The 19,598-nt window shown below is 39.7% G+C and overlaps 1 protein-coding gene and 1 pseudogene across 1 annotated transcript in view; both read right to left on the reverse strand.

The window, feature by feature from the left end:
* Positions 1–19,598, reverse strand: part of LOC114688538 (zinc finger protein 665-like) — a 107,085-nt gene that overhangs the window by 25,222 nt on the left and 62,265 nt on the right.
* Positions 1,007–18,022, reverse strand: LOC119086160 (annotated as a pseudogene).

Consider the following 19,598-nt stretch of genomic DNA (forward strand, 5'->3'; position numbering starts at 1 on the left):
AACCCTCTCTTTTTCTTTTTCCCAGGGTTTGGGTTGGTTTTAGAAGATTTTTGGGAATTCTTTGTGTAGCGCTGGCTATTCTAGAATTTGGTCTGTAGATAAGGCTGGCCTTAAACTCACAGAGTTCCACCTGCCTCTACCTCCAGAGTGCATGGATTGAAGGCATGCACCATACCTGGCAGTATTATGAATTTTTGGATGCTGAACAAGATAAATGTTTTTATTACAGCATTTCCCAGGGGCTGAAGCATTGGCCTACTGGTTAGTAGCACTGCCTCTCTTCTAGTGTGAAGGCAATACAGACCCCATCTTACAGAAAGGGCCACCATCTTAGACCACCGGCTGTGCTCATTTCTAGGAAGGACCTCAGGAATGTGCCATGACAACTCCAACCAATACAGAACAGTATGCTCCTGTGGACATTCTGTCTATGGTTGATGGCCCTGGAAGCTATCTAGATAATCCTGCTGAGCAATCTAGATAATTCTGTTCAGCAGGTTGTAGTTCCCTGCCAAAAGTCTAACCCAGTGGTTTCAAATGTGGTTTCACACCCAAAGTCTAGAACAATAGTTTCAAAAAAAAATTACCTTGCCCCATATTCCTTCTACCCAATCCCAAGTTGCCCATCCCAGCTTGCAGTTTTCCCCTATTAAAAACTTTCTACACCTGGGCTCACCACCGCTGCCACATTTCCTTCCATCTGCCATTTGATGGCTAAGGTTGAATCTGACAATAAAAGAACCCTTATGTGTTTGCATTAGAAACTGGCTCCTTGGTGGTCTCTGGGGGTTTCACAAAACGGGTACAACATTAGAGGACCAGGGTTCATTTCCCAACACACGTGTGTGCACAATTGTCTGTAGCTACAGCATCGGGGGATGTGATGCCATCATCTGACACCCACAAGCAACAGGCATACATGTACTATACAGTAATACAAGCAGGCAAAGCAACCACACACATTAAACAAAAAAAAAAAAAGAGGAAAAAAAGTTTCTTCGCACAATTACATTTGCAAAATTTTATTTTAACATAAACTTTGTGATATTTTCTAAGATTTAAATCTTCCTGAGGCTTTCACAAGTTTCTTATCTTTATGTTTCTTTCTTTCTGTTATTTATTTTTGGGTTTTAGAGACAGGGTTTCTCGGTGTGGCCCTGGCTACCTGGAACTTGCTTGCTCTGTAGACTAGGCTGGTCTCAAACTCAGAACTCAAGAGATCTTCCTGTCTCTGTTTCCTGTGTGGTGGGATTAAAGTTGTATGCTACCACTCCTGGCTATGTATGTTTCTATTATGTATACTGTTTTGATTTGTAAGCATAGAATACTGTATAAATGCTATGTCACATAATTTAAAACAGTATTTTTCTCTTCAGTATGAATTTTCTGATGTTTTCTAAGAGTTGAACACTTAGTAAAAGATTTGTCACATTTCTTACATCTGTAAGGTCTCTCCCCAGTATGAACTTCCTGATGTTTTCTAAGATTTGAATCCCGAGTAAAGAATTTGTCACATTCCTTACATTTGTAAGGTTTCTCCCCAGTATGAATTTTCCGATGTCTTCTAAGGGTTGAGTCCTGGTAAAGGATTTGTCACATTCCTTACATTTGTAAGGTTTCTCCCCACTGTGAATTTTCCGATGTCTTCTAAGGCCTGAGTCCTGGGTAAAGGATTTGTCACACACCTCACATTTGTAAAGCTTCTCACCAGTATGGATTCTGTAATGCCTTCTAAAGTGGGAAAGCTGATGAAAGACCTTGCCACATTCTGAACAACTGCAGTGTTCCTCAGCAGTATGGTTTTCTGATGTCTCCTGAAACTGGAACAGTGGGCAAAAGACTTGTCACATTCCTTACATTTGTAAGGCTTCTCTCCAGTATGCAATTTCTGATGGCTATTAAATGCTGACAACTGAGGAAATGACTTTCCACAATCTTTGCATTGGTAAGGTTTCTCACCAGTATGAAGTCTTTGATGTGTTTTCAGACTTGAGCACTGGTTAAAGGATCTGTCGCATACCTCACATTTATAAGGCTTCTCACCAGTGTGGATCCTGTAATGCCTTTTAAGATGTGATAATTCAATATAGGACTTACCACATTCTTTACATTTGTATAATTTCTCTAAAGAATGAATTTTCTGATGCCTTCTAAATGATGAATAGTGGGTAAAGAATCTGTCACAGTCACTGCATTTGTAAGGCTTCTCTCCAGCATGGAATCTTTGATGTCTTTTAAGATTTGTGTAATGGGTAAAGGATTTGTCAGAAATGTTGCACTTTTGGGGCTTCTCTCCAGTATGATTTCTCTTGGGTTCACTGAGGCTTAAGGCAGTACTGAAGCATCTTTCACATTTCCCACACCGGTATGGTGACTTTCCAATTGTTTGTTGCAAAAGACTGTATGCAAAGGTGAGATAGTCATCATATTCTCCTTGCCTGTGTTCCCTCTTTGCAGTGTACAGTCTCTGATCTTGAGTAATGTTGGAACACAAATTTAAAGATTTCTCACAGTCTTTAGATTTGCAAGGTTCATCTCCAGTGTGCATGCTTTCATGTCTGTCTGGGTTTGATGAGTCAATAGAGGCATCCCTGTGGTTACTGCATCTGTAGTTATTAGAGTGCTCTGCAGTTTCACTTGTTTTATAAAGTGCATATTTGGAGAGGTCATGAAGCACTTTGCCAAGCTCATTACACTGACAAGACTCCTTTTCAGTCTTCACATGTTGATGGACAGGATCACATTTGCAATAGTTCTCTGAAAATGAGTACAAGTCATATGAATAGGGCTTGTCCCAAGGTTAAACATTTGATAAATGACTGTCTCTCTAATTCTCTCATAGGTCAACCAACAACTACTTAGAATACAGCTCCCACAATTTTCACTCAATATAATTGCATGAATTCTCAGAAAACAGAATGAAATCCTACAAGGAAGATGAAATAATTAATTATGGAGTCAGTAATTAGCTTTTATTCAGCAAGAAAGAGTACAGAGAGAGACCCAGTTCCAAGATTAAAGGCTTACTTTGAAGAATCAAAGGGTTTATTTTTTTCAGATACCATAGAAAACTTTTTTTCTACTAAAAAACTTTCCCTAGTCTCCTGTTGTTTCCAAGACAGCTAATCAGAGCTTTTATAGTCTATAAAGTCAGAACAAACAAAAGTTGGATTAGGAATTTTACAAGCAAAATGTTCTCACCCACAGAGACCAGGTTGCTGTAATTCTCCAACATGACATCAATGTATAAAGCCCTCTGAGCAGAGTCCAGGCATTCCCACTCCTCCTGGGGAAAGTCCACAGTCACATCCCTGAATGTCAACAGACCCTGCAATTAAAAGAACAGGTTAACTGGGTGTGTGCTGCATGTTTTTAATCCCAGCATTCAAGAAGCAGAGGCAGGCATATCTCTGTGAGTTGGAGGCCAGCCTGGTCTACAAAGTGGATTGCAGGACAGCTAGGGCTGTTACATAGAGAAACCCTGTCCCCAAAAGAAAAACAAACAAAAAAGTACAGATGACCAAGTGGTTCCAGACAGAGTGCTTTTCTAGATATAAGTAGACTTAAGGAAATTAGTGATGTAGATGAGCGAAAACAATTATTCAAAAGGATGATCTTTAACATAGTCACATTCTATAATGGATTTTCTAACTGTGAAAACAGGATGAAACAACAGTCATACAAGCAGTATACAAGAAACACATTTAAGGTCTGGACATGGTTATCTATCTGTTATGGATGCGGTGTTTATGTTACACAGGATCACAGCAGACATGTCTCAGGAGGAAAATTCATGATGACAAAATGTGTTTTAAACGTTGTACCTGTAGCTCATGCTAAAACACTGACACATATCAATCCTGTGTGTACTTGGACCTTACATGACTATTCTAACAGGCTCAGCTGGGATGTTTAAACTCTAGGTCCAATGCCACACCATTAAATAGCAAATGGGTAGGTATGGAAGGCAGACATCATGGCTGACATTATGGATAGAGGTTTTGGGTTTTTTTCCTCAGTAACAAGGAGCATAACAACACTGCATGCTGCCGACATTAATATATGAGATAGATAGTTTATGTAATTAATTTTATGAGACTATTTGGGCCACTGCCAAGCAGATAGAAAAATCTGCATCAGCCATATTTGATATAATCTAAAATTTACTAAAAAATAGGTATAAGGCAAATTAGACAAATAACAATCTCAGAAGTTTTCAATAATATTTCACTCCCCAAGAGTTGTAAAAATTTATGGAAGTCCAAAAACATACCAAATAATGTTTAAGTTGCCAGTAAGCATGTATATGTAAGTGTAGTAGCTGTGGATCCATTCAGAAGTGACACAGATTTCCTGTGAGTAATGAATACATTAAATTGTGTGAGAATTATAGCCCCCTTTCAGTGCTTTGCAAATATGAAAGAGCACAGAAGGATGCTCAGGAGAAAATCGGAGCTACTGTGTCTGAATTTGTAGTCCTCAGTGTGTTCCTTTTTACTATTTATGCTGTACTGCCTAACAGATTTTAGGTTAGTGGTGTTTATGACTCTTCCTTTATTTGTCTGGAAATGGAAAGTGATGATATATTCTGTCTGAGCCCCAAGTCAGGGATAGAAATGCAAACCTGCAGGTCAGAGCCCATTCCCCAAATCTCTACTTTTAAACACTGCAGTTGCAGGATAGAGGAGTAGAGCCATGACTCTCACAGGAACTGACTAGAGCAAGGCAATCATAAGGACTGTTCATTCTGCATGAAATGTGATGGTTTATACACATCAGTCAATGTCCTCAAGACATTATTCCTGATACATTTTGCATAATGTTATGCAATGAGTCCCAGCCAGAAAGGGCTGCACAGTGGGATCTTGTTTGGGACAGTGAGATGGGGTTGGGCCATGGATGACACAGTGATATCTCCAGTTTGGGAAGTTGCCACTGAGCATCCTAACCAAGTGGGTGATGTGAGCAGCAATTCTTCTGAGACAAACAGATATTAGGTGTCAACAAACACATGGACGAATCAACAATGTTTTGATAGTAAACACCAAATAGAAATACAAGTAGACTACCATCTGATATTATGTTCTAGAACACCAATTTCATGGCATGATCAAGGCACATGTGCCAGCCATGTTCCACACTTTCTAATGTGCTTAGCCAAGTGTTATTTAGTATTAAGAACCAAGATTTTTTGTCTCCTTTGCTAACTATTAAGTGGCATAGCTTTCTGTTTTTCTTTCTGGATTCTCTAGCCAATTCTGTTATCCTCCCGTCCATCTATCCTTCTGTCTCTCTAAATTGCACACTTTCTACGATGTTGCAGCAACCAATCCTTGCATTTCAATATACATTTTTATAAGCATGATTCAAGGGCATGGCACAGATCCCGCAAATGGAGCCTACACAGCACATGTGACCTCACTCAACAAGATATAAGGATATATAGTCCATTCTCTGTAGCAATTGGGCTTCAGTTTTATTTTTCCCCTGAGACAGAATTTGGATATCCTGGATCTAGAAGGGTAGAAGAGGCTACCCTTGAGCTCAGAGAGAATTGCCTGCTTCTACCAAGAAAGTGCTGGGATTAAAGGCTTGAGCAATAGCTATCAGGCCCCAACATTTTTTTTTGTTGTTGTTGTTCATGTGTCACAAAGAAAATATTTTCCAAATTACAGGTCATAGGTAGATATGGGATGTGTTGTAGACAGAAGTTTTCCTGCATCCCATCCAGTCCCATAGCTGCTCATTTCCAAGTAAACATGTAGAGACTTACATTAATTACAAACTGTATGGGCTATTGCTCAGGATTCTTGCTAGCCAGCTCTTATAATTTAACCCATTCCTAGTAATCTATGTGTTGCCCTGTGGCCATGGTGTTACTAGTCTGCTGGCATCTTGTTGCTCCTTGGGTGGTGGGCTGGCATCTCCCCCAACTCGACCCTTCTCTATCTCTGCTTGAATTGCCTGCCTGCCTCTAAGCTGCCTTTTCATAGGCCAAAGTAGCTTATTTTAGCCAATGAGAGCAACATATATTCACAGCATACAGAAAAACATCCCATAGCTCTTCCCCTTTTCTGTCTAATCAAAAAGGAAGATTTTAATTTTAGTATAGTAAAATTATATATAACAAAATAGTTGTCAAGCAAGAATTAGTTATTTAGTATTTAGCAAAATTTATGAAAACATTTCATTATCTACCCTATATTTGTGAGTCTTAAGTTTCAAATATATTTTATCTTTTATTGTAACCAAGGAAAATATAATTATCCAGTCTTTAATTCCATCAAAGACCCCACAAGGATATAATATTACCTAGGTAAACAGAAAGTGCATTGTAAGCAATTTCCAATAGTCTAGAAATGAGAGAGACATCTGGCTGCCTTGACAGTCACCCAAAGTTCCTCTGTAATTTGGGGCATCCCTTTTTAGTCTACAGACCTAGAGTCTCTGGCAGACTTTTTGTCAAGCAGGAAATTTGAAGGATTGACTTGCCTATTGGCAAAGTTTATCAATCACTTTCCTCTGTGTCCTGCAGAATGTTTGGTAGTATTTTCTGTGAAGCAGGAACCCAGAAGGACCATCAGACCTTGTTTTGGCAAAGGTTAAAGGTCATTTTTCCATGGATGTTGCATGTGCAGTGTATATAACATATTGTTAATCAGTTCAGGCAAGAGCAGTTTCTCGTCTAAATGGCCAATTTTGCCTAGAAGAAGATAAACTCCATATGGAGTGTCTTTGATGCCTATCTTTCTCTTTGAAGTAAACTGGTGCTGCCAGGAGCAAACATGTCTCATTGTCCAGAAAAGTTTAAGTTTTAAAAAAATTTTAAATGCCATATTTTGTAGGTCTTTGAAGTGTTTGAAGATTATCTACCTAATTGAAATACATCTATGTATATTTAAAAAACTTAACATGTCTATGTTTGATCATCATAGATGACTATTAATCTGTATTTCTTAATTATATTTTATAATTTAAAATGAGTTGCATAAACATAATACCCTAGACAAGAGTAGGAATATGTATACAGTATAGCAAAATTAACTTTAAATTTGTATCAATAAACCAAATCCATACTAATGTAAAATATGTAAGATTAACAGATTTTTTTTGGATTAAAGTAGATTCATTAATCTACCCTTTTACCCTATTATATATATATATATATATATATATATATATATTACCTTTCTATATCATATCTCCCTTCCTTCTTTTAAAAGGAGATTGATTATGACCAATAACAATTTGTAACCAACCCCCTAAACAAAGACATTCATCCATAATCCATTTTTTTGGAATGTGGGCATAGTTTTCTAGGCTATTTCCTGCTAATTGGAGGCACTGGTAATCTTTGGGAGACCCTAAGAAAATTTAGATTATGGTCAAGTCCTGACTAGAGTAGCCTGTGAGACAGGATCATCTCAGCCAGCAGCCTTGAACCTATTTTGAGTACAGAACTCAGAGAAAACTGCAACAGAGGCATTCTGAACTGCTGAGAGACATTTTGAGATGCTAGATCATCTGGGCCATTTGTTTTCATTGGTGTCTAGTCATCTCATCCTGAAAATACCTAAACTTTTAAAGGTAACATACATACATGTTACATACACAATGTAAGTACAGATTGTGCATTGTACATTAGTCATTCAAAGATAATTTCTTGTTATGTGTTTGAGCAGATAAAATATACATCATCTGTCTTGTAGTAATTTTAGTTTTTTTTTCCATGTCTGTAGTCAGGATGTCAAGGGGTCTTCATTGATCAAATCTGATTTTTTTTTTTTAACATAGAATGAATCCAGAGCCTCTTATTTCCTGTGGAAATAAAAGCATAAACTCTCCCTCAAAGTGGCATATCTTTTGACTTAAATTTTGGAGTCAAGATATTTTTAAAATATGTAGATTGGTTTAATCCAGCAGCTTTTATAATCAAATATCTCATAGCAGTCAAAACTTTAAAGACAACATAATAATACACATAATCTAGACTTTCTGTGTATCTTCCATCTTAATGTGGCCCATTTTTTTTTAAAATTTTATTTATTTTATTTTACAATACCATTCAGTTCTACATATCAGCCACGGGTTCCCCTATTCTCCCCCCTCCCACCCCCTCCCCTTACCCCCAGCCTACCCCCCATTCCCACCTCCTCCAGGGCAAATCTTCCCCGAGGACTGCGATTAACCTGGTAGACTCAGTCCAGGCAGATCCCATTTTTTAAATACTATTTTATTCCCTTTTCTGAGAACTTTATTTTATTATTTTAAAGCTATGTATTTCTTTTTTTATGACTATACCTTTCCTTTACTCTCTCAAACCTATGTATATTTTTAAACATATTGTACCCATTTAGAGTTTCTTCCAGAATGTGTTCTTATTGCATATCTGTAATCTTTGCCTTACCAGAAGAGATTCTAAAATGTTAAACTGTGTGGCTAGGAAGAAAGTGGCCGCACTTCCTGCTGGCTCCACCCCTCAGCTTTTCAACATTGCCAGGCACCAACAAGTCACACTTACCTCTCCAATTCTGGGAAGCATCAGGGTCATGGGTTCAAGCTCCATGTTGGGCGCCATTTGTAGACAGAAGTTTTTCCTGTGTCCTGCCCAGTCCCCCAGCCACTCAGTCCCAAGTAAATACATAGAGGGTTATATTAACTACAGACTGTATGGCCTATGGCACAGGCTTCTTGCTAGCTAGCTCTTATAACTTAACTCAACCCATTCCTAGTCATCTATTCCTATTCCTGTATGTGGCCATGACATTACTGGTCTTCTGGCATCTTTTTGCTCCTTGGGTAGTGTGCTTGAGTCTCCTGACTCTGCCCTTCTCTTCACTGTATCTCTGCTTTGATTGCCTACCTGTTTCTAAGCTGCCTTTCCATAGGACAAAATAGTTTATTTATTAGCCAACGAGAGCAACATATATTCACAGTGTACAGAAAGACATCCCATAGCAATGTGTACCTCAAAACAAAACAAAATGGGAGCAGGGGGATGGTGGGGAGCAGAATTGAGAAAAGTGCCACAGGAGATGTATTGTAAAGCTTTAGTCATGAAGACAGCCTGGTACAGGCATAAAATTAGACAAGAGGCTAACAGAATTAGATAGAGAATCCAGAAAGAAAACCATAAAATTAGACAAGAGGCTAACAGAATTAGATAGAGAATCCAGAAAGAAAACCAGAAAGCGATGCTCACTTAATATTTGACAAAGGAGGCAAAAAGTACATTACAAAAATATGTCCTCTTCAACAAATGGTGCTGGCCAAATTGGATCCAGCAGGAGGATAGAATTAGATTTGCATCTCTCACCTTATACAAAAATCCATTAAAAATGGATCAAAAACCTTATTTAAAACCTGAAACACAGAAACCTAGAAAACACAGGGAATCCCCATGAGGATAATGGGATGGGCAAGGATTTATTGATTAGAATGAACCCCAACAGCAGAAGAACTAACCCAAGTGTCAACAGATAGAGCATCAAGAGCAACAATCAGCAGAGCACACAGACCCACCATAGAATGGGAGAGTCTGACCAGGGACTCTTTGGATAGAGGCTGATATCTAGAATTTACTGAGAATTACAGAAATTAAATTCCAAAGAAATAAAACTGCTATTCAACCAATGGGTAAATGATCTCAATAGATACTTTGTGAAGAGAGAAATACAAATGGCCAATAAATGTTGCAAAGAGTGTTCAGTATCCCTAAAATTCCCCTATGGAAAAACAAACTTTGAAATACTGCTTCACCCCAGGCAGAGCATGGCTGTCATCAACCAATCTGACAATATGTGTTAGAGAGGATGTGGAGAGAAAAGAACCATCATTAACTGTTGATGTGTGTGTGGGAGAGTGTAAATTAATACAGCCATTGTGGGAATCAGTTTGGAGGTTATTGAAAAAAAAATGAAGATAGAACTATTGTAGGACCCAGTAATATCGCTCCTAGGAACATAACCAGAGAACTCCATAACCCACTGTAGAAATATGTACACCCCATGTTTACTGCTGCCATATTCACCATAGCAAAGTATTGGAATAAACCTAATTGTCTATCAACAGATGAATGGATAATAAAAATGGTATACCCATAAAATGGAATACTATTCAGCTGAGAGAAATATGTAATAAAAAATTGCAAGAAAATGAATGGACTCAAAATATGTAATATTAAGTGCAGTCATACAGTGTCAGAGAGAAGAAACCACATTTTCCCCTCATATGAAGAACTTAGCCATACACACACACACACACACACACACACACACACACACACACACACGTGGGAAACAAAATACATGTGGGCAAAGCAGAATATAGAGAAAAGAGAACAAGAAAGGTTAATAATTATCAGGGGTTGAGGTAGGACTGAATGCAGGTAATGAACACCAGTTATGAAAAAGGATACGGAGCCGGGCGGTGGTGGCGCACGCCTTTAGTCCCAGCACTCGGGAGGCAGAGTCAGGCGGATCTCTGTGAGTTCGAGGCCAGCCTGGGCTACCAAGTGAGTCCCAGGAAAGGCGCAAAGCTACACAGAGAAACCCTGTCTCGAAAAACCAAAAAAAAAGAAAAAGGATATGGAGAGAATTGCTTTTCTTCTTCTAATTCTGTCACAGGCTTTTTGGTTTTTGTTGGTGGATGAGTACATTCAATTTTGAACATATAAAATGTGAAGCCCTAGAGCTATAGTTCCCAATGACTACTGTAATGGCATAAAAGTTCATTGAGTTCCCGGGTGTGGTGACACACACATTTAATCCCAGGACTTGGGAGGCAGAGGCAGGTGGAACTCTGTAAGTTCAAGGCCTGCCTAGTTTACAAGGTGAGTTTCAGGAAGGCCAGAGATACACAGAGAAACCCAGTCTTGAAAACAAAACAAACAAAAAAAAAAACAACAACCACAAAGTTCACTGAGTTGTACAATTGGTTAATTTCAGTATGTGAATTTTTTTGTTGTTTCTTTGCAACTTTTTTTTTTTGTAGTTAAAAGAAGGATTTTATTGTGGAAATAAACAAAACAAACAAAAACATGGTTAAAAACCATGAGTCAAAGCTGGGTGCAGTTGGGGCTGGAGAGATGGCTAAGCATTTATGAACAGTGCAACTTTTTTTTTTATAATAACGTTAAAAAGAATTATCAGAAACAAAAAATAGAGTCTTTCAATGTCTCAAAATACAACATTTCTAGAACAATAGTGGACATGACCACTGACCTGGGACATGTTTACTGGAGAATCAGACATTGCTTTCCGTTTCTCTTTGAGTTTCTCTTCCAGGAATAATGAACGATGGCTTGCTGCCCTTTCATACAAGGAGTCAAAAAGGAAAAGCAAAAATTAATACTGAAAGCTGTGAACGAACAATGAAAAGACCCAAACAACAGATTACAACCAGGTGTCCAGTCCATGATCCCAAATCCAGGAAATCATGGACTGACACTGGAAGCTTGGGGAGAAAACCGTTAAACATATTGTTGCCTCCAGAAAAATAGACTTTAATTGATGGAGACATACGTGCATTTCAAAACAGTCCTGAGTTAACACAACTGATTTCACTAAAGCAGCACTGCAGATAATAAATTAGAAACAGAAGATACACAAGAGAGTCAAAGGAATCATCCTTGAGAACATGGGAAATAACACTTTTTTTCTTTGTTTGTTTGTTTTGTTTTTTGGAGACAGGGTTTCTCTGTGAAACAGTCCTGGCTGTCCTGGAACTCACTCTGTAGACCAGGCTGGCCTCAAACTCACAGAAATCCGCCTGCCTCTGCCTTCCAAATGCTGGGATCAAAGGCGTGAACCACCACTGCCAGGCTAGGAAATTATAAATTTCATGTCAAGAATAGATAAATACAGGAGAACTGGAAAGTAATCATCCATAGGCAAGATAGCAAATCACAAATTCTCAAAGAGAAGGAAGAAAAATACTACCATTAATCCAACCAGCAACATCAAAAACCAAAATGTAGGGAATGAAAACCCTATCAACAAAATATTTAGCCACCACTGGCACATGTCTTTAATCCCAGCATTTGGGAGGCAGAGGCAGGGGCAGGAAGATCTCTGAGTTCAAGACCAGCATGGTCTACAGAGCTATTCCAGGACAGCCAGGACTACACAGAGAAACCCTGTCTAGAAAACCAAAAACAAACAAACAAAAATATCTAGCCACTCTGGAAATCCATAAAAAGAATCCTCAATTAACTAAACAAATCCTCAAATAAGTAAATCTAGCACATGACCCAGCTGTTCCATTCCTTCGTATACCCTCAAAGTACTCCTCATCCAACTCCTCAGATATTTGTTCACCCTTGTTCATTGCTGCTCTATTCCCAATAGCTACAAAAGGAAAACAACCTAAATGTCCTTCACCTGAAAATGGATAATGAAAATTCAGTACATATAATCTATGGGATGGGATTCAGTTGTTAAGAAAATTGAAATCATGAGCTTTGCAGCTAAATGGATGGACCTAGAAATGATCATATGAGTGAGGTAACCCAGACCCAGAAAGACAGACACTGCATGTTCTCTCTCATAAGAAGTTCCTAGCTCCAAATCTTCAGACGTGAGTACACAACCTGGAGTTACTGCAGTGACCAGAACTCCAGGCATCAGAAGCCTGCTTTGAAGCTGATGGTCACAGCTGTCCAAGAGACTCCCAAAACACTGTAGCCTATTGATGTTGCTCATGGTTGCCTCATAGAGGTAGAAGGGGAGTCTCTTTTTGAAGAAGCCATGCACTTCAGACACAGATCCCAGAGGACTAGAGATGGTTATGACCTTAAAGCCTCCTCCCTGGAGACTAGTTTTCATGGTACTAGAAGGCAACATTCAAGTTTCCAAAGCAGGGAGCCAGTCAACAGTCCTGCCTAGCTATGACACCCATGAACCACAACAATGATCTGCACTGCATGATAGCCCTAAGGGTGTAAGAGTGGCACACAGACCTTGATGGTAACCAACAGCTTCTAATTGGATTAAGAGCCTCTCAACAAGAGGGAAATCATGCCTGGTATTGGAAACCTAGCTAGTTTCCCTAGGGCTAGTGAAGGCATAGATCTTGGAGGAGAAACTACAACCACTATTTTACCAAATCAGCATAATCCCTAACTGCATTCTGAATATTTTCCTTATTCACAGAGATAAATGTAGTTCTCACACCTCATCAAGAAAAATTCTTTTAGCAATACATGGAGATTATTACAGAGAACCACAATCAGTGAAAATGCAGAGTTGTGATGCTCTGTCTCAACCAACATATAAGGACCACAACTCCTTCCCCTCAGGCTCAGGGAACACTGAGAAAGAAGGGTGGGAATAGTGGAAGAGCCAGAGGAACAGGATGTTTGCTCTGACATTGTGTTTCCTAGAAATGCCAGAGAAGCTACACACATGTTATCATACAAACATGGCTGCCTAAACATGAGCTGAACAAGGACAACACCAAGAGACATGCTAACATGGAAGGGAGAAGGCTCATTAGGCCTCAACCCTAGTCAAACACTAAGGAATTCTGAGAGCTGGAAAAACAGTCTTCCCCAGAGAAGAGTACACCACATGGATATCCATTACCAAATGTTCATCCCTGAAAACATACAGACTGAGTAGGTTGTATTGTTATGTTTATAGATACACGCAAATATACAACAGCAGTTAAAGAAAAAATAAATGCCTCTGTAAAGTCAAGATTTTGGATCATGTACATAAAAATAATCAATAGAATCTAACATTTTCTATTATTGCTATGCACATGATAAACTTAATATCAGAATAGAGAGATGGTTCAAGGGTTACAAGCACCTGTTGTTCTTTTACAAACCCAAACTCCAACTTTAGGATGCACATGATATATAGCCATTCAGGAAACAAACACTCATGTATATAAAATATATAAATCTATCTTTAGAAAACTGAATAGTAAATAAAAATAAGAGAGAGAGTACAAAATGAAATTGCCTTGAATGAATTAACCAAAGAGATGAAAGACCTCTACAATGAAAACTAATTCACTGAAGAAACAGAAGAAAGTGATAGCTAGAACATGGAAAAATGATTTATACAGATGGAGGAAGACATAATATTGTGCAACTTGCAGTATTTCTGAAAGTGGTTTATATAGTCAGTTCAAACTGCATGATATTTGAACATTCCACAACATACTTCACAGAAATAGTAAAGAGAAACTAGAAATTGTATTGATGCGCAAATTCCCTCGGTACAGAGCAGCACTAGGGAAATGTCACAATGCTGGAACCATCCTGGTGTGAATCCAGATGACACTGCAGGGCCACACAACCAACAGCATCATGGGAGTGGAGAAGACAGACAAACAGCCCAATATACTACAGCAGCAGATCCAGAACCTGCCCAATAGCAATGACCATGTGAATCCCAACAAAATACCACAAACGCATGTTGCAGAAGCTATCTATAGTCTCTTCAAACAGTGACACTGGGAAAAGTATCATTTGCATATAAAAACATGAACCTGGGTTCAAGCTCTCCTATCATTCAATGAATCACAGACCTTCATTTATGATCTGAAACAGTGGAGCCTTCAGAGCAACACAAAGGGGCAACACTTGTTAGAAGAGCAGGAACTGATGAATAGTACTGTGTGAAGTTAAAAAACGTCCAGGGAAATGGTAATAATTAAATGTATGAAGAGAGAGTCTACACAGCAGATACATTTATTAGCTACCTATTTATAGTACAATGGATATAAACCCAGAATCTGTCAAAGAAAACTTACAAAGGGAGCAAATAATAATACAATCAATAAAGAAGCAAATGGATTGAGCAGACTGTGTTGCTGGAGGGCTTCTCTCTAGGTTCCCCAAACCCCGCAGTCCCACAATCCACTTATAAAATAATCACTCAGACGCTTATATCACTTACAAACTGTATGGCCGTGGCAGGCTTCTTGCTAACTGTTCTTATATCTTAAATTAACCCATTTCTATAAATCTATACCTTACCACGTGGCTGGTGGCTTACCGGCGTCTTCACATGCTGCTTCTCCTGGCAGTGGCTGTAGTGTCTCCTCCTCAGCCTTCCGCTTCCCAGTATTTTCCTCTCTCCTTGTCCCACCTACTTCCTGCCTGGCCACCTACTTCCTGCCTGGTCACTGGCCATCAGTGTTTTATTTATATAGAATGATATCCACAGCAAGACTGGGCCAATATGTACATAATAAAAAGCTCTACAGTGTAGATCATAAGATAATATAAACTTAATGTACAGAGATTCCAATTCTGCCTAGTCAGTGTTCCTAAACAATAACAGATGCATTTCTTTCAGTAATTTCTTGAAATTCAAATTGATAATGTTCCATAAGCAAGAGATGTAAACACACTACAGCCTTCTAACAAAAAAGAAAGAAAAAAACGACAGCTGAGATTAAAGCATATATTTTCTACCAAAAATTCATTTCATATCTATACACACACAATACTGAGAAAGGAGTGTTTTAAAACAATGCCATGACTATGGACAGCAGTAAAGAAGACTGATGATCATAACTATAATAGTGACAGAAAAGTCAAGACAAAAGTATCAAAATACAGAATAAATTATTAGCAAATGATGAAATAGCCTATTAGATAGAATGTTCTTTTGTCAACAGGAGGTGCATGTCACAAAACCTGGATGCAGACATCATCCACAGCAGACAGAAAACAGGAGACTACAAAAAACATGTGAAAACTGTCACACTGTCTCAAGTTCTCTTCACACACAAGAAGACAACCTAGGAGGAGGACTGTGGTGATATAATGTGTACCGTAATAAACTTGCCTGGGATTCAGAGGACAGAGCCAGCCACTAGATTAGAAACAGAGCAACGCAGTGGTGGCACACACCTTTAATCTCAGCACTTGAGATCTCATGTCTTTGTTTGGGAAGCACACATGCCTTTAATTCCAGGAAGTAATACAGCAAGGCAGAGAAAGGTATAGAAGGCGTGAGGAAACGGGAACTCTCTTAGGCTGAGGAATTCATAGAGGTAACAAGTAGTGGATGGCTGCTCTGCTTCTCTGATCTTTCCGCTTTCACCCTGATAGCTGGCTATGTTTTTTTCTTTCTTTTTTTCTTTTTTTAATTAAAACACCATCTAAGATTCAAACAACAGAGGTCGATTTTCTTAAAACTCTAAGCAATTCCCATTACACTTCTATTTGCATATTATACAGAAAGTAGTTCTGAAAGTACAAAGGAACAGCAAAGAGTCGAAAAAAACTAAGCGGATCCAACTTTTAGGTGATCTTACCGTCTGTTACAATTACAGCAATAGAAACTGAAAGACCCCAGCATACTTGCTTAGCCTAACGCCATTTTGAGCAAGGCCTGAAAAGTACGGGGAAAGTTCAGTCAGAGGACATGGGAGCAAACAGGGTATCTGCGGTCGGCCACCTGGCCCCAGAACAGGGAACTAAAAGGTCAGAAAAACAACTTGTACCCTAGACAAGAGCCAAGTCAGCAGGCGTGTCGAGCTGGGGGGGGGGGGGGGGAACCACGAACTGTCCTGAGTTTGAACTTGGCCTCATATGAATCGTCCAATCAGAACCCTGTAAACCATGCTTCTCGCTTCTGTACCTGCCCTTCTGCTGCCCGACCCTATAAAAACCCTCCACTCCAGCCCATCGGCGCGCCAGTCTCTTGAGCCTCTTGAGTGACTGTGTCGCCCCGGGTACCCGTGTTCCTGAATAAAGCCTCTTGCTGTTTGCATCTGACTTATGGTCTCGGTGTGATCTCTGGGCGAGGGTCTCTCCAGAGGGAAGACTACCTTCGGGGGTCTTTCAAAACCATTTGAAACTGTCACGACCACAGACAACAGGAGATATCCATGGGAAGACAGATGGAGTTTAACAGTCTGTAAATATACTTCCTGATTCCTTATAAATCTATGCTGGCATTATTTTCAGAAATGGAAACATTAACACTAAAAGGTAGTGAATGTGCTAGAATATCAAAATATAAAATCTCTTAAAATAATAAATAAACCTAGAGGTATTAATTTTCATCATTTTATAATATATTAAAATCATAGAAATGAAAGCAAATTAATATTGGTTTGAAGACATGATCAGTGATGTGCATGGAGAAAAGAGAGCATCACTCACATGCTTAGTCAAATACAATTTTATTTGCCTCCTAGTATGAATACTTCTGTAGAACTTGTTGTCATACCTACAATACGATAATCGTGACATTTTTCTCAGTGGAAGTCTCTAGAAATATTTCTAGTGGCAAAAGCTATTTCATGTCCCACTCCCACATTCATTTGAACCCCTTGGAATCAATCTTCACCAATCCCTCCAAATACCTGAATCCTTAGCTACTGTCTCCTCTTTCTCCATCTTCCAGGCCTCTTTTTTCTGCTACACAGGTGAGCAGGTCTGGGTGATCAGTGAGCCCTGCACAAGACACAAGACAAAGAGATTTTTCAGAGAGCACCCGGATTTCTAACACAATACTGTGCTCAGTAGATGAAGAGAGGAATCTACAAGTAATTTCCCAATTGTCATGCAGGGTCAGAATACTTAAAATATTTAGAAAGCATTTTTAGTTATAGTAACTTGAATCCCACTTCCAATCACAGCTCAGTCAAAACTCAGGGGCAGAAATGAAACTGAATGATTGGGATGAGAATATCATACACTAATGAGGTTCTGAATTTATCAGGGTCAGATATGATGGAAGCCTTTACCTCGGAAAAGGACTCACAATAAAAGAACAGTTCATGACAACTTTTTTTGTTCCTCTGAAGATTTTGCTTTATTCTGTGAGGCGTGAGACTCCTTCACACACAGCTCACACACATGCAGACTGGTTTTCCTAGCAACCCTGAGGAGGAGCAAGGGAGACTGCAAACAAACTATTCTCACCCACAGAAACCAAACTACTGCAATTCTGCAACATTCACTCTGTGTACAAAGTCCTCTGAGCAGGGTCCAGGCATTGCCCCTCCTCCTGGGAGAAGTCCACAGTCTCACAACTGGCTGTCAACAGACCACAAAAGAAAAAACAACAGTTTGAATCATCCTGTTGGTGCACACCTTTAATCGTAGCACTTGGCAGAAACAGGTGGGTGGAATCTGTGAGTTCCAGTCCAGCCTGGTCTACATGGATGAGTTTGGGCCAGACAGAGCAACACTGTGAGTTCAGGTCTCAAACACAGCAAACACAAGAACCAAAAAAAAAAAAAAAAAAGTTTGGTCATGTGTCCATGGACAGGAGTGCTTTTCTTGAACTGAGGATACAACAGACTATTGTAGACATTTTTCTGATGTAGATGAGTTGTTATAAGTATTCAAAAGACACTTTCTAGTAACATCCTACTCTATAATGTTTTTTTCTTTTTTGTTTTTGTCTTTTTATTTTGTTTTGTTTTGAGATAGGGTTTCTCTGTGCATATATCTCAGACAGAAAATTAATGGTGAGTAAAAAGTTTAGTTTTAAATGTTAATGTTTACAACCATACAAGGGGAACTGGATATATATCTGATTCAATTCAATCTGCATGCATTCCTGGAGGGCCATAGGTGACCAGTGGAAAATCCTCTGTCTGTTCCTGTCTTGCCCTGAAACTCAAGAGTCTTGGAGAGTCCCTCCCCTGAGTCCCTGTTAATGGCCAATGTTTCAGCCTTCATCGCCAAGCGGTACTTCCGGCCCCAATGTACTTTTCCACTAGGTCACAGCACACACTACAAAGAATATAAAAGCCGACCCTCCACTCAGCCCTCTGATGCCTCAGGCCTTACAGTGGCAACCACTGTTCTGTGGTGTCTCCATTAAATGTGTGTGTGAGTTGTTGCCTGGAGTGACTTTGTGTTTGTTATTCCTTGTCTCCCGACTGCAAAGATGCCCTTGTTCTGAAAAAACCTTACTTCTTTTCATGACTAATGCCTAAGACTTTTCCAGGGATGCCAAGTCCTCAGATACCCACCTATAACATGGGATTTAGCGTGGATAAATGTAGATTTCAAGAGCTTTTTCCTTTCCAGCAAAGCAAAGAGAATCGTGTTTGCAAATCTCAAAAGATAAATTCAAATATTCGATTATATTATTCTTACAAGACTATTTCGGTAATCAGCAGATCAATTAAAAAACAAAACAAAACAACAGTCTTATCCCATACAACATGGGAAAGACATCCACAGCAGAACTTCAGAGCCGGCTTCCTTATGAACATCAGAGAAACTGCTCGCACCCCGGTCCCTCCCCTCCCGTGTCCCAGCCCCGCAGCTCCTCTGACCTGGGAGGTTCCAGGGCCGCCGGGCTGCGGTTCCCGCCACTGCGCTGCTGACTGGTGACTTTCCCAGGCCGCCCCGCGCGGCCACTGCGGCTCCGGGGAGGTTTCAGGTCCCCGCGACACCGAGCCGTGTCCTCCACACCCAGGTCTGCACTACGGGATTCTCCACGGTTCAGGCCCTGGAGCAGAGACAGGGAATGGGCACTTGGCACTTCTGGCTTTGGCTCCTCCGCCCAATTTAGCGCCCCTTCCCAGCTTCCGTTATGTTCCTCCTCTATACACCCCTCCACTACCTCATCAAGGGCCAATAACCTCTTCCAACCGCTATTTCCGGG

This window comes from Peromyscus leucopus, chromosome 1 (genome assembly GCF_004664715.2).
Source record: "Peromyscus leucopus breed LL Stock chromosome 1, UCI_PerLeu_2.1, whole genome shotgun sequence".
NCBI lineage: Eukaryota > Metazoa > Chordata > Mammalia > Rodentia > Cricetidae > Peromyscus > Peromyscus leucopus.